At 43.9% G+C, this 15,403-nt stretch overlaps 1 protein-coding gene across 1 annotated transcript in view; it reads left to right on the forward strand.

Annotated features, from left to right (window-relative positions):
- ADGRA1 (adhesion G protein-coupled receptor A1) overlaps positions 1 to 15,403 on the forward strand; it is a 519,857-nt gene that overhangs the window by 257,880 nt on the left and 246,574 nt on the right. The gene's annotated exons all lie outside the window — the stretch shown is intronic.

Raw genomic sequence — 15,403 nt, forward strand, 5'->3', positions numbered from 1 at the left:
GGTGATCAAACGCCATTTGGCATTCCGCCGTCCAAGCCAGTTTTGCACTTGGTTTTTTGGCTTGGTCCCCCTTATCTTTGGTTTTCAACAGTTTAGTTAGGGGGAGTGTGATTTGGGCGAAATTTGCAATGAACTCTCTATAGAAGTTGGCAAAGCCCAAGAAGGATTGTAATTCTTTGCGGGTTGTGGGGGTTTGCCAATTTAGTACTGCTTGTATTTTACTTGGATCCATTTTCAAACCCTCCTTAGAAATACAATAGCCCAAGTAAGTGAGTTCTGTTTTGTGAAATTCACATTTGGAGAGTTTAATAGGCAACTGGTTATTCATGAGGGTGGTTAAGACTCTCTTTACCAGTTCTACGTGTTCCTCTTCAGTTTCTGAATAAATTAACACATCATCCAGATACACCACTACACCTTTATAGAGGAATTCATGCAGAACCTCATTAATCATGGACATGAAAACTGAGGGGGCTCCGGCCAGGCCAAAAGGCATAACTAAGTATTCATATTGGCCGAGTGATGTGTTGAAGGCTGTTTTCCATTCATCCCCCTCTCGAATACGAACGTGAAAGTAAGCATCTTTCAAATCTAATTTCGTAAAGATCTTACCTTGAGCCACGACGTTGAGTAGATCTCTTATGAGCGGAATAGGGTAGGCATTGCTGGAAGAGACCGCATTAAGACTTCGAAAGTCCGTGCATAATCTCAAGCCCCCATCTTTCTTTTTTACAAAAAGTACTGGCGCTGCATGGGGACTGTTAGCTGGCCGAATAAATCCTCTTTGAAGGTTGAGATCGATGAATTTGCGGAGCTCCTCTCTTTCGTTGGGACTCATAGGATATAGGCGGCCTTTGGGCAGCGAGGCGCCAGGTAAAATTTCCACAGCACAGTCTGTCCTCCTGTGAGGAGGTAATGAGTTGGCTTCTTCTGTGAAGGCTTGGGTGTACGCCCTGTATTGTTTGGGTATTAGGTTGATTTCTTCCTGGGAGAGGAGAGCCGGTTCGGTTGTGGTCGGATCTTTTCCCCAATTTTGATCCCACCGATGACTTTTGCATGACTCATGGGTAAATGTGATGCTTCCCTCTGCCCAGTTAATGTAGGGGTTATGGTCGCATAACCACCGGCTCCCCAGAATCAAGGGGTACTTCGCTGTGGCACTAATAACGAAAGATCTTTTTTCCCAATGTTGTCCCATGCCTGTGATGATTGGCATGGTTTCTGTAGTCACTGGATTCATATTAGTGCCATCCATTTGCTCAAAAATGACCGGTACGTCTAAGTCTTTGACAGGGAGTACTAGTCCGTGTACCAAGGCTGGTGCAATAATGTCTCTAGAGCAGCCCGAATCAATGAGGGCTTGTACCCGGATGTGCATCTTTCTGTCAGCATTCACTAAAGTCACTGGTATGAAGAGTATGGACCCATACGGTCGGTTCGGAACCGGAACTGACTGAGGTTTGATCTGCCGTTTGGGTCCCTTCACGACAGATCCATTTCGTTTCCCGAGGAGGGGCTTTCTGGATTCTCCGCTCCCGCCATCGCCGTTGGATCATATTCCATAACTTCTTCTAGTTCTAGCCCCCTCTCAGGGGGATTCCTTCTCGGCGCTCCCCTACCTCTTGCCGTTCTGGGGGCTGGGGTAGGGCGCGGTGACGCCGGGTAGGCAGCGGGGGCTGGGCGTCTGAGTTGGAGCAGAGGTCTTTGCACAGGCCGATAAGGACATTGCGCTGCAAAATGACCACTTTGTCCACACTGCAAACACAATCCTTGTTGCCATCTAGCATCTCTCGCTCCACGGATAGCGTAGCCAGCCCCCCGGCTCCCTCGAGCAGGAGTGGAGGAGCGTCTCTGGCCCGGAGGTTGTTGGTGTTGCTCCACCAAACGAACTTCCATCAGACGGTTTTCTACTTCACAGGTCAATTGTATCCACCCCAACAGCGTAGGAGGATTATCTTGCATTAAAGCTCTGTCCAGCAATCTAGGGTTTAAACCCTGTTTAAACATGATAATCTTGGTGGATTCCTCACACCTTGGGCATTTGGCAGCGAGTTGTCGGAATTTTGCGGCATAGTCTCTAGCCGACTTGCTGCCTTGCCTGATAGCCTGCAATTCTGTTCGGGCTCTAGTTTCTTCTAGGGGATCCTCATATTGAGCTCGAATTGCGTCTACCAGCCCTTGGAGGGTATCTAACTCAGGGGCCCCCACGTTATACAGTCCTACATACCAGTCAGCTGCTTTGCCTTGAAGACGTGACCCCAGATGCTCGATTTGACTAGCTTCACTTCCAAAAAGATGCCCCCATCGATTAAAAAATTGCACTACTTGTACTAGGAAAAATCCCAATTTGGAAGGGTCCCCATCGAACGTAGCATCCAACTTGACCCAACCCATTGGAAGGTCTTGTCGAGGGGCCGGCGCCGGCATTGGATAGACGTCTAGCGGGCCGAGGGGTCGCGGAGCTGGCGGCATCTGTGGTCTCTGTGGTAGAGGTTGTTGCGGGTGCGGTCGCGGCTGGCGCAGTGGAGGTACTCCCGGGCGCGGCTGGGGAAAAAGTCCTCTCGGTATAGGTTGCGTCGGCCGCGTTGGATGAGGGGCCGGTCGTAATGGTTGGGGATGGAGTGGTAGCGGACGAAGCGGAGGCGTATCACCTCGCGGCCCCGGGGTTGGTCCCGCTTGCGTTGTAGGTGGAGGGGCTACCGGCTGATCAGCTTGCGTTGTGGTTGGAGGGAGGATTGGACCCCCCGGTTGTATCGGTTCCCCTCCGCCGTTGGTGGGACGGGGCTCCCCCGGTTGCGGTCCGTCACCCCCTCCACTGGTTCCGTCGTCAACTGGTCCGGCCGGCTGGTCAGGCTGGGAATCATCTGGGCATGAATCATCGGGAACGGGTCCTTCTCCGGGGACCTCTTCCTCATCCCCTGTCTCTGGGGGCTGTTGCGGCCAGGGTTGCGGCCGAGGCAGGAGCGTTTGGAGATTGGCCAGACTCTGGCTAATGTCTGGCCATCCAGCGGGCCGTTCACGACCGCCGTCCCCCGCGACTAGCACCGACAGCAAGTGGACGGCACTGGCTAAACTTTCTTCCATATTTATGAGTCTGTTTTCCAAGAGCTGTACTCTCCCCATGGTTTCCTCACCCTCAGCAACTTCGGCCGTCTGCGAGGTTTGCCCAGTTTCAGTCCGTGGCCCTGTGGTGAGCGTTTGCTGCCAAGGCAAGGGTGCCTCGTCTCCTCGCTCCTCTTGGGACCTCGCGGCTAAAACTCCTTTTGTCAGGCCGGTGATTGCCGATATACCTGAGTCAATGGCTAACGTTCTGCTCTGCAGTTGCACCCACTGGTGCTCACTTACGTCTTGTTGCCCCGACCACGGGGTGACTTCCGCATAATCCCAACTCAAGGTGCCACGGCGGGACGCATCCCACTCCGATTGTTCGGTCGTTCTATTCCAGTAAATCCAAGATTGATCACCGGCTTGTTCAGGGATGGATTCCAGGCTACGCCGACTATCCAGCTGTAAGTGCGTGAACATCGTGCTGGCCCTCCTATCCCTGGTTTCCCTTGGTCGCGCACCCCACTGTGTCGGGGTAGGCAGCGATAGCAGTGGGAGAGCCGTGGCCCGAGGCTGCGTATCCGCCCTGCTTGGAGCAAGGGTATAGATCGTTGTAACTGAGGAGTTATCCTCCCTCGGTGCAGGTACTTGAGTGTCCGAGCCTTGAGAGCCGGGAGAGGCATACGGGTCAAACAAAGGATCCCTGACAGGGACAGCTTTGGAGTCCGTCTGATCCGGCTTAGGCATTGGAAAATGGATTGGTAACAAAATGTCAGACTTGTGGCTAGATAACGTTCTTACTCCAGACTACCTTCTGCAATTAGACAACAGTCCATTGTTTCCAAAAGGTTTTTACTGAAGAATTAGTTCATTATAGTCCACTAGCCTGAACACAAGGTCCAGGATGGTACATGTGCATTGTTACCAATGAAAGGCAAAGCATGAGGAACAGAGTAACAGATCACAGCAGGCCCAACCTCCCCCCCACAGTTCTCAAAACATCCCCTTTGAAGCCAAAAGCGCGGAAACTTCTCAAGGCCGGTTCTTGGTGGAACGTCGGTAGCCAAAACAATCCTTTTCTGTTAGATAGCTGCCTGGGAACCTTGGCACCTGGAAGAGAACACTTAAACACTGAAAGGATTAAAAATGGAGTCGGTTAAGCAAAGGCACACAAGAAGGAAGTCTGGTCCTGACAATAGCATGGTTTACATGATTGAGTTTGACTGGCGTCAGATACCAGTGAGAGTATATTTTTACAGTCTGCATTTTGATATTTATAATTCTAGAAGTATAGATGTGAGATTTCCAGATTTCCTTCCAGTTGTCATTGGAAGGATCTATGTTACATTCTTTTTGCCATATTCTTTGATAGGACTGCAATTTGTTTCCCTGCTTTACATTAATAAGGATATGGTAAATTTTAGAAATTAGCCCATTTTGTTTATCTGTATCATTTCTTAACAATTGTTCAAATTCTGTGAGGGGTTTATTTAGAGCTTTTTAAATTTCTTTAATCTTCTGTGAGATGTTTGATTTGTAAATATTCAAACCATGGAATATGTGTTTGGGTGCCCAGCTCCAGTTTCGCTTTTTCCTGCATTAGGCCTTTTGATGTCACATCAATAAGTCTGGATTTGTCATTTTGCCTCCACCACTTAAAAGAGTTAGAACTTAATGCCGGGCAAAACCAATTTTTCCCAGTGAAGGGAGAAATAATAGATATATCTGGTAAGAGTTTGCCTATAAGTTTGTCCCATATTTTGATATCGCGATTTAAAAAATGATTTTTTGTATGTTTGTAGTATTCCTAGTGTCTTTATTCCAAATGCTTTCTGGTAGAGATATTCCCTCCTTGTTGTTTAGTTCAATATCTTTCCAGTCCATGACTACTGATTTATTCAATAGCAGTAATATGTTTCTAAGATAAGTGGCCTCATAGTATGCTCTAAAGTCTGGTACGTCAAGCCCTCCTCTCTTTGAGGTTCTTTTCATGGTTTCATAAGATATTCTTGGTTTTTTGTTATCCCAAATGAATTTGCTTATTTTAGCTTGCCACCCTTTAAATGTTTGCTCAGGGATTGTTAGTGGCAGTGCTCTAAATAAAAATAGTAATTTGGGGGAAAGAAATGACCTAATTAAATTTATTCTTTCTATTAGTGAAAGTTGTACTTTATTCCAATCTGAAAATAGTGAGGAAAGGAATTGAGTAATTTCTCTATAATTAGTGGTAAAGAGATCTCCTAGATTGATAGGGATCCTCACTCCCAAATACTGCCAAAATTGTTTTATCCATCTATATTGATAGGTTTGCTTAATGTTTTCAGTTTGGTCTGTACTTAGGTAAATTGGGTAGATTTCACTCTTATTACAATTAATAGATAGACCTGATGCTTCTTCAAATTTGTGAGCTAGCTCTTCTAATGCTTTCATTGAGTTATTAGGTTCTGACAGATACAGAACCATATCATCAGCAAATAATGAGATTTTGTGTTCTTTTTTACCAATTTTCATTCCTTTTATGGAAGGACATTCTCTTATATGATTAGCAAAAGGTTCGATAGCTAAGGCAAACAGGAGCGGGGAGAGAGGGCAACCCTGTCTTGTACCTCTCGATAGTTTGATTTTTTCTGATTTTTGTCCGTTTATTTTGATCTGCGTGGTGGGAGCGCATAAATAGTGTGTATTGCTCTTAGAAAGCTACTGCCAAAATTCATATTTTCTAATAGTTTTTTAATATAATTTAATTCTACCCGATCAAAAGCTTTTTCTATATCAAGAGCCAAAATAATTGATGATAGTTTAGCTTTTCTACTGTGTTGTATTATGTCCAGTGTTCTCCTTATATTATCCGTTAATTGTCTCTTTGGAATGAATTCTGACTGATCTAAATTGATGTAATTTGAGATTATTTTGTTTAACCTAGCTGTTAGAACTGCAGTAAATATTTTGTTATCTTGGTTTAGGAGAGTTATGGGGCGGTATGAAGCCGGATTTGTTGTATCTTTGTTAGGTTTAGGAATAACTACCATGTTTGAGTCCGTTCACGTAGGGGGTAGGACTCCTTGATCTAGGATTAGGTTACAAACTTTGGTTAATGTTGGGGCTAGCAGAGTTGAATATTTTTTATAAAATTCTGCTGGAAGTCCATCCTTCCCTGGGGTTTTGTTGTTCTTTAGATTTTTTATTACTTCGAGTGTCTCTTGAAGAGATATATGTTGATCCATAAAGATTTTATGTTCCTGAGATAGTTTATTTTTTATGCCGAATCCACTCAAAAACTTATTTATTTTATTTGGTTGAGGGTTATCTGTTGAGTATAATTTAGAGTAAAATTTAGAAAAGGTTTCAATAATTATTTTAGAACTAGTTTGGAGTTGGCCGTTTACATCCCTTATAAGATTAATCATTTTGTTTGCCATCTTTTTGCCTACTTTCCAGGAAAGTAGCTTTAATGTCTTGGTATTTTTCTGCCAATATTTTTGTTTTAAAATAAAAGATTGTTTTGGATCGTCGTTGTCTCTAATGACTCCAATTTTTTCCTCTCAGTCAAGATTTGTTTGTATATTTTCTTGCTACATGTTTTTTATGAGCCTGTTTGAAGCTAAGTAAATTTTTAGAAATTTCTACTTTAACCCTTTCTTTTATTTTATAGGCAGTGGCTATTGCTATATATTTGCCTCTTATTACAGCCTTCATTGTATCCCAAATTATCTCCAGAGAGACCCCACACTGCAAATTGTGGTCAAAATAATTTTGGATCTCTTCGCCTATCCTTTCATAGGCTTCGGTATCAAATAAAAGAGATTTATTCAAGCTCCAATTTGGTTGTCTGTTATTTTGTTCCAGAGGCATAAATGAACATTCTACCCATGCATGGCCCACATTTTCAAGCCAATTTTTGAAGAGGGGATCTGTAGCATTCGATTTGGAGAAGCTAGTATGTAGTCTATCCTTGTGTGTACCTCATGTCTGGGTGAAAAAAAAGTGTAATCCCTTTCGTTTGGATGGTGGTTTCTCCAAACATCAACTAAATTAAAGTGTTCTAAAATATATGATAGTTGCTCTGTTTGGGGGTTATTAGATTTTTTTACCTTGATTTTTCTCTTTTTATTTGAGTGGTCTAGCTTTGAGTTGGCAATTAAATTCAGGTCTCCTCCCAGCAACAAACCTCCTTCCTGTAATGCTATTAGTTTGGTAAATGTATCCTTCAAGAATACATGTTGGCTATTATTGGGTGCGTAGATTGAAGCTAACATAACGTCTGTGGATTCTAGTGTTCCTTTAATGAATATAAATCTGCCCTGTTGGTCTACTTCTATTTTTTTACAGTCAAATCTAACATTTTTTTAGATTAGTATGGCCACACCCCTGGACTTGGATGTACCAAATGCTTGATATTGGTATCCCCACCATTTTGACTTGAATACCTGATTTGCTTTTGCGGTTAGATGTGTTTCTTGTAATAGTAATATGTCCGGGCGATGTCTTAATAGCATTGTCAAAACTCTTTTGCTTTTAATTACATTGTTAAGACCTCTGCAATTTAATGAGATCACTTTAAGAACCATTTCCTGAGGATAAAAAAAGAATTAAGAAAAGTTACAATATGTTGTATTGATAATAGACTTTATACAGCCAGACTATATCTTATTCCCTTACTCTAGTATTTTGACTTGTTTTAATAAAATTATACAAACTTGGAGTGCGGTTTTAAATTTTCACTCACACTCCAGTTATTCCCTTGTATATATTATCAAAGTAGCTGAACTTGAAAGAGACAGATAGGAGGTGGTGGAAACAAGAAGAGAGAAGAAAAGGAGTATAGAAAGAAAAGAAAGAGGTTTATAGACTAGAAAAAGTTAGTAGACGTTATATACAACAACTCCTCTCTAAGGAGGACAACCACCAGAACCTTTCCCTTAAAAAGGAAATAAAAAACAATATAACTCTTATAATAATGAAACCAGATCCAAATCTCTGGTTGGAGTTTAACAAGCAAATTGAACAAGTACAATAAAATAAAACCAAATAGTTTCAGTTAAACCTGGGCTAAATGCCCAGCTCTGGGGTTTTAATTAAACTGGGGGCAAAGAAGGGCTCAGAACTTTAACCTTCCCCCCCTCCCTGCCCTGGCCATTATTTTCTAAGCTGAGTATGCCCTTGCTGCTGGAAAAGGAAAAAAGAAGGAGTCAGCTGCAGTATAGAAGAATCACTGTCAGAGATGTGTTTAAGGAGTTCCAGGTGTTCTTTTTAAGAGTCGTTCATCGCTGGAATCTTGCTTGAGCTTGTAGGTGAAGATCTAGTGTAATCTGCTTTGTTCTTGCTTGGAGGGTCTGGTGCAATGAATTGTTGTAGAGCCTTTAGCATTTTGAGCCCACTCTGCCTGGAAGGTTCTCCCTTGCTGATGCACTAGCAGTTTAGTTGACGATGTCCATCGTCAACCTCCTTCATTGAGTTTGTTGATGACAGGTTTTAATTCTCTTCTTTTAATTAATGTTTCATTTGAGAGGTCTTGATATACAAATTTTTTTTGTTTTGAAAGGGAAAAAAACCTCTTGCTCTTGCTTCCTGCATTACTTTGTCTTTCATCCTACTGTCTAGAAAGCTTACAACAATGTCTCTTTGCTGCCTGGCTCTTAAGTTTCTCACTGAGCCCAATCTGTAAGCATTGATAATGGTGGGGGTAATTCCCTCCTCCAGTTTCAGCTCGTTGCCTAGCCATTCAGCTACAAATGATATTAAGTCTTTATTTCCTTCATCATTCTCTTCAAAACCTTTAAGTTTCACATTATTATTTCTCAGTTTATTGTCCAGGTCAATTATTTTCTTTTCTAATGTAGCATTTTTAGCTTCCAGGACCTGGACTTTTTCTTGTACAGAAAGACCCAGCTCCAAAGCATTTTTTGCAGTCTGAGAAACCTGTTGCAAAGTCTCTTTTATTTCACTGAGCTGATTTTTAAGGATGCCTTCAATTCTAGAGACAATTTTCTCCTCCAATCTATCCGTAGCATTTTTAAATCACTTTCAAGTGCTTGAATTTTCTCTGTTTCTTCAGGGTTCCCCCCGGCAGCCATTTTAGCCTGCATTCCTCTTTTTTCAGCTGCAGCGAGTAGCTTCTACAGGCTCCAGGTAAGCTTTTAGAGTTGGGTTTGTCGGACCAGAGAGCTTAGTCTTGCCTCCACCGACTTTGCCCATAGCATTTTAAAAGCTGCTGGAGCTTGGGTGCTTAAAATTAGCCGTGGCAGGGAGTTGGGGTTTGGAGCAAGTCCTTCAAGCGTCCACCATGCCGGTGCGACGCCCTGCCCGGTAGATGAACTAATGTTGAATGGATTTCTTTGTGGATTTCTTTCTAGTTGAAACTCCTCTACTTCAGATTTTGGGGGTTCTGCTATGCTACATCAGAACTGGTCTTTTAAAATTAAGACAGAGAATGCTAGTGTTAGCCCAAAAGGGCCCCACCCACTCCTGACCCAATTAAGGAGAAGGCAGGTGGAGTAGAAGGAGTACAGAAAGTCTTTATTGCAATAAAGGGAGGACCAAATTCTTAACACAAAGAATGTTACCTCAGGTTCCTCCCAGAAAACAAAGCTGCTGCCCCCTTTAAACTGAAGGCAGCCTGTTCCATATATGGTAATCCAAGCTAATTGGCCTATTTCAGTGCTGCAGTATGACGTTCAAGGCACAAGTGTGTCTAAAGAGTTAAACAAGTTAAGTTGATCACATGTCCTCTGGCTCTGCCTATGATCAATCAGTAGACTCCTTTAGGAGCACTAAGCCAGACTAGGCCCAACATCAGGTATGTGCCATCAGTCCCCCCTTTGGCCCAAGGCCTAACCTACAGTGGGCCACTTGGGCCACCTTGATTTCGATAACGTTGAAGCATTATAAATCTTTGTTCTATAGTTTCCAATTTAAAGCACTTACTACAACCTGCAATAACTACTGGCAATGTTTGGCCATAAACACATAAGGAGGAAAAGTATGGAAACCCCCAGTACCAAGGCTGACTTCAGGGAGTTCCCAAGATTTGGCCACCATGGTCCAATGAGGGTCTGCCACCATGACTCATAAGGAGGTACATAAGCTATCTGCAAAATGCGAGCAGCCCTATTAAAGATTGCCTGGCGATTGTCTGGAATCTAGGCACAGCATGTGGTATTAATTAAGGCACAAGGGCCTTTTGATGCCAAAATTAGGTCCAGAGCCATATGATTCTGCAGGGCCACCTGTCGGATGAGCCCCAGTTCAGTGGCAAGGTCTCTCAGGGCACTAGTGGTTTCATTGACAACTATTTCGACCACTACTTTTAAACGCCAAACAGCCTTATTAAGTCCTCGAAATAGCCCAAACTGTGTAAGAGGTAAATATTGCTTCACGTACTGCTGAGCTGTTTCTACATCTCTGTAATTCCAGATGTGTGGTCTGGTGCACAAAGATGAAGTAACAAATAAGGGTGGCAAAACAAGGGCTAAATAACATATTCCTGTTCCATTTGTTAGTAATGCAGAGTAAGCCCTCCGCCCACACACCCAGTAGTGATCAGCTAGTGCTTGTACAGGATCTAATGAGGAATTTGCTCCTATCCATTGAACTGAATTCCTGTTCCAAAGGTACCTGGCCCCACTGCAGATATATCAGGATGTTTGTAATAGCATTTCCAGGCCATACCTTCTTGTTCACACCATACATCTGATGAATCTGTGTCATTCATGGTCTCATCCTAATGGGACCACCAGGGCTCGAATAGGTTGGTTATGGAGTTCCATATAACACCCTTATGCCATAGTTTTGATCCATTTTCATACACATCATATCTCCCCTCCTCCAGAAAAATATGGTCACATATAGATCTGCTCAACCTCTTACCCTGTGGTGTGGATGAATTCTTCCAAAGGCACCACTCTCCCCGGATTCGGACTACCTGGAAGAATCTTAAATTTTGATACCCTAACTACTGCCAGGTTTTATTTTGGGCAGAAGTATCATTTAACCAAGGCCAGGGGGCTACAGCCATTTCAGAAGCCATCAAAAGTTTGACTATTAAAGGCATACCTAGATGAGAACTTCCAGGCATTTGGCCACCATGATCCAGCATTCAGTAACATTTAACAATTCACTGGCCCTCATACTGAAAAGGAGGAACAAATTTTCTTCTCCATATGTTCCCATTCTCCCCCCATGACTCTTGACACTTGGAAAAGACTGATTATTAAGACTACCACCTTGCAAGGGGAGTACATACTTGGCCTAGGTCTCATTTAAATGGAAGTGTGAAAGATTTCCCTCCCTTCCCCAAATAGTTACTAGAGTCTTTTGACTTCAACAAGGCACTTTTCTGAACAAGAACTTGAGATCACTAATCGAGTTCACAGTCCAGGATACCGGTGATTCAGCCTCATCCAAGCTCTCAGGAACTGATGCCTTCTTTAATTGGGTGTGGTGTATCCAAGGATCACGACCCTCCATTTTGGAGCTACTGTGTGAGTTGAGGAGCACTTGCTTGGGTCCTTCCCAATCTGCAGTCAGGGGACTATGCTTCCATTTCTTAACATACACCCAGTCACCTGGCTGGAAGGAATGGACTGGAGAGTTATAGGGCAGAGGCTGTTCAACGAGGACAGCTCTGTGGAGAGAATGAAAGACAGACTGCAAAGCAATAACATGCTCTTTCATTTGTATGTCACTTATTTCAAAATCTAACACTCCCCCCTTTGGGAATATGGGATAGGGCATTCCATATAATAGCTCAAAGGGACTCAACCCTAATTTTCCCCTAGGTGTGGCCCATAATCGTGTCAGGGCAATAGGTAGTGCTTCTGGCCAGTGCAGTTTTGTGTCCATACACTCTGTTCCACTTCAGCAAGCATACGTTCTGGTAGATGCTTATTTAAGGTATTCGGCTTCTGTTCCATTAAAGCCATCAAATATGCAGATCCATTGCCTTTAGACACTGACAGCTTCACATCTTTATCAGAGAACTCCAGAGTTGCCTGTAGTTTGCACAACATATCCCTTCCCAATAAGGCAATAGGACAAGTAGGGGTAAGCAAAAATTCATGATGCAGCTAGGTTCCACAAACTTCAAATCAGAGGAGGTAAGGACACTCTGGGATACTCGTTTTTCATCGACCCCAACAATATGAACTTGCTTTCTAGTAACTCTTGTTCCTTTGGGGGGTTGAGGCACCATTGAATGGGTTGCTCCGGAAGCAACAAGGAAAGGTATTGCCGTTTCCCTTGCCATCATATTTACCAGGGGCTCAGGGTAGGGGGCTAAAGTTAGGATATGCCCCTGACCCCCCCCCCCATTCACTTTCCTTCTTTTCTAGCATTTGTAACTTGTCTTCTGGCCTTCGATTTGGACACTCTCATTTCCAGTGCCCTTCCTGTCAACAGAGGGCTCACTGGCTTTTTCCCAATGGGGCCTTCATCCTTCTTTCCTCTCTCTTTTCTCTGGTCCTCTGTATCCAGACTGCCTCAAGTGAATACCCCCAATAGCCTGTTGCCAACATTATTGCCTGTGCTTTCATTTCTTTCCTCTTCTCTTCCAGATCCCTTCCTAAATAAGGAATCGGGAATAATAAATAAACCTTATATGCTAATTTTACTTTATGCTAATTCAACCAGCTCTGAAATTCCCTTCACCTCCCAGCCTTCCAGTTTCTGCAACTTCCTTCTGATATCATCAAATCCTTGTCCCACAAATAAGGCATTAAGCATTCTTTGATTCTCTGGGGCTTCTGGATCCAATCCCCCATGAGCCTGAAGAGCCTCCATTAATCGCTGCAAGAATTGGGTGGGGTCTTCCTCCTTTTTCTGTTTTACCTCATAGACCTTATTCAAATTTATTCTGCGGGGAACTGCCTTTTTCAACCCTTCCAAAATCAGCTCACGGTAGGCTGCATGAAGGCCCCGTCCTTTATCTGTATCATGTGGCCAATTTGGAGTCGTTCTTGGCACCACCTGGTCAACACTATATTCTCCTGCAGCTAGCCCCGACGCTTGTTGTCTAGCCTCATAAATATCTCTTGCGTTTTCAATCACTAATCTCTTTTCCTCTGGTGTAAGAATATTATTCAGTAGCAACTGGCAATCTTGATAAGTAGGTTGGTACATTTGAAAAATGCTACTAAATTCCCTGTGGACAATATCAGGGTCCTCACTCAAGGAGGGGATGGTTTTCTTCCAATTCATCAGGTCGCTGGTTGTGAATGGTACATAAACATAAGTCAGACCTGTTGCCCCAATCACCTCCCTTAATGGACATTGGAGTCCCGGCTGTAGTCTATCAGGAGGGTGACGGGCCTCTGGTGGCCTCAGAGTCATGGTTTCCCCTTTGAGTCCCGTATCCAGGGAAGTTTCCTTAATTGGGGACTCAAGCTCTTCCACCAATTCAAGGATGTGCTTTTTCTTTTCAATAAAAGTGGAAGATGGGGTTTTGGTCGGTGCTGGCTCTGCTGAAGGGGGCACTTGGAATCACATGGGCCTGGATATGGGGGTAATTCAGGGTAGAGTTGGGGGACCTGTGATGATCCCTCTCTGCCTGTCTTCCTTCCCACCCCTGTCCTTGTAACCCATCCACTGGATCCATATCATCTGTTCAGGGGTTTTCTCCTCTATTCCTCCCTGGCCCTGCCTCTTTGGTCTGCCCTTTCCCAATCCCTCTAGGGGCAAAGGTACAGGAATCTTAGACACATTTACAAATAACATTTGTATATCCTTCTTTCTTAATTTACGATTCTGTAACAAATTGGCTGTGGTAGCCATATACATCTAAAATTGGGCATAATCATGTTCCCAATCATGTTCCCACTTTCCCTGTTGAAACGTCAGATTTAATCAATCCCTCAGGGTATTAAAATAAAAAGTTCCTTGTTCTGGCCACCGCCCATCATTATCAAAAGTATATTGGGGCCACTCAATAGTACAGTACCTGACCAGCCTACTGACAGAATATTGTGGCTGGTCAGCATCTTGTGATCCCACAATCTGATCCCAGTTCTGTACCATACACCCTAGAGGAGTACTCTACTGCTTCTTAGACTTCCCTCCTCCCATCCTGTGATCTGCAACCAGGGCCTCTTCTGTTACCTGAGGACTTATAGTGGGATTATGCAGATCTGCCCAGGATCCCGTTTTCCCACCTAGGCCTACCTTTTCCAGTCAGCTACCACCAATCCCTGTAGTTGGGAGTCTGTCAGTCCTTCTACTCACTGGGGACGTCTGCTGCACCACAGGAGCCACGGCCTAGTCAAGGGAGTTCCAAGCCTTGGACATCAATGGTTCCGTGGTGTGCACTACCAGCCTGGCTGTCCCTCGCCATTCTGCCGCACCCATTAGTTCAGCAGAAGTCCCTTCGTGGTCACCAGAAACTGTTAGCCCAAAAGGGCCCCACCCACTCCTGGCCCAATTAAGGAGAAGGCAGGTGGAGTAGAAGGAGTACAGAAAGTCTTTATTGCAATAAAGGGAGGACCAAATTCTTAACACAAAGAATGTTACCTCAGGTTCCTCCCAGAAAACAAAGCTGCTGCCCCCTTTAAACTGAAGGCAGCCTGTTCCATATATGGTAATCCAAGCTAATTGGCCTATTTCAGTGCTGCAGTATGACGTTCAAGGCACAAGTGTGTCTAAAGAGTTAAACAAGTTAAGTTGATCACATGTCCTCTGGCTCTGCCTATGATCAATCAGTAGACTCCTTTAGGAGCACTAAGCCAGACTAGGCCCAACATCAGGTATGTGCCATCACTAGGGTTCAGAACAGATGCATCTGCTTTCCATTTAACCAGACACTTTCAACTTGTGTTGTGTTACACAAGAACATTCATGTTCTGTAGGGCTGTGCCTGCGTTCTGTTAAATGTTTCCATCAGCGTATGTGGCAGGCTACAGCATGGGGAGAAAAATAGGGAACTCACACTTTAATGGATTCTCTTGCCACTTCTCTCACTACTGATGAGGAGTCCTTCAAGCACGTTGCAGACATGTGCCAGCCAGTAAGAGGACTGTGCTTTCAAAAGTCTGCTGAGTGTCGTTACTTGACTGGCATATTGTCCATACTTTTAAGGTACAAAATTTTAACATTTTTGCAAATATATTTATCTGCCAAGTACTGATGCCCCTTTTCTTTATCACGATGAAGGATTTCTTCTTAAAAATGAACGCGAGCTTTTTCCTTCCCCCTGCCCAAGGAGTGTGCAGGACATCTAGAATTTATCTCAAGCTACTGCAGAACATCTTGTTTGGAAACATTGTATATGATCTTAGAGATGGGCACAAAACGAACCACGGAACAAAATTCCGTACAGAATAACTGGTTCGTTTGCACAGAAACATGCGTTCTGTGGGTTGCACCACATTCC

Source organism: Eublepharis macularius, chromosome 6 (genome assembly GCF_028583425.1).
Source record: "Eublepharis macularius isolate TG4126 chromosome 6, MPM_Emac_v1.0, whole genome shotgun sequence".
Lineage (NCBI taxonomy): Eukaryota > Metazoa > Chordata > Lepidosauria > Squamata > Eublepharidae > Eublepharis > Eublepharis macularius.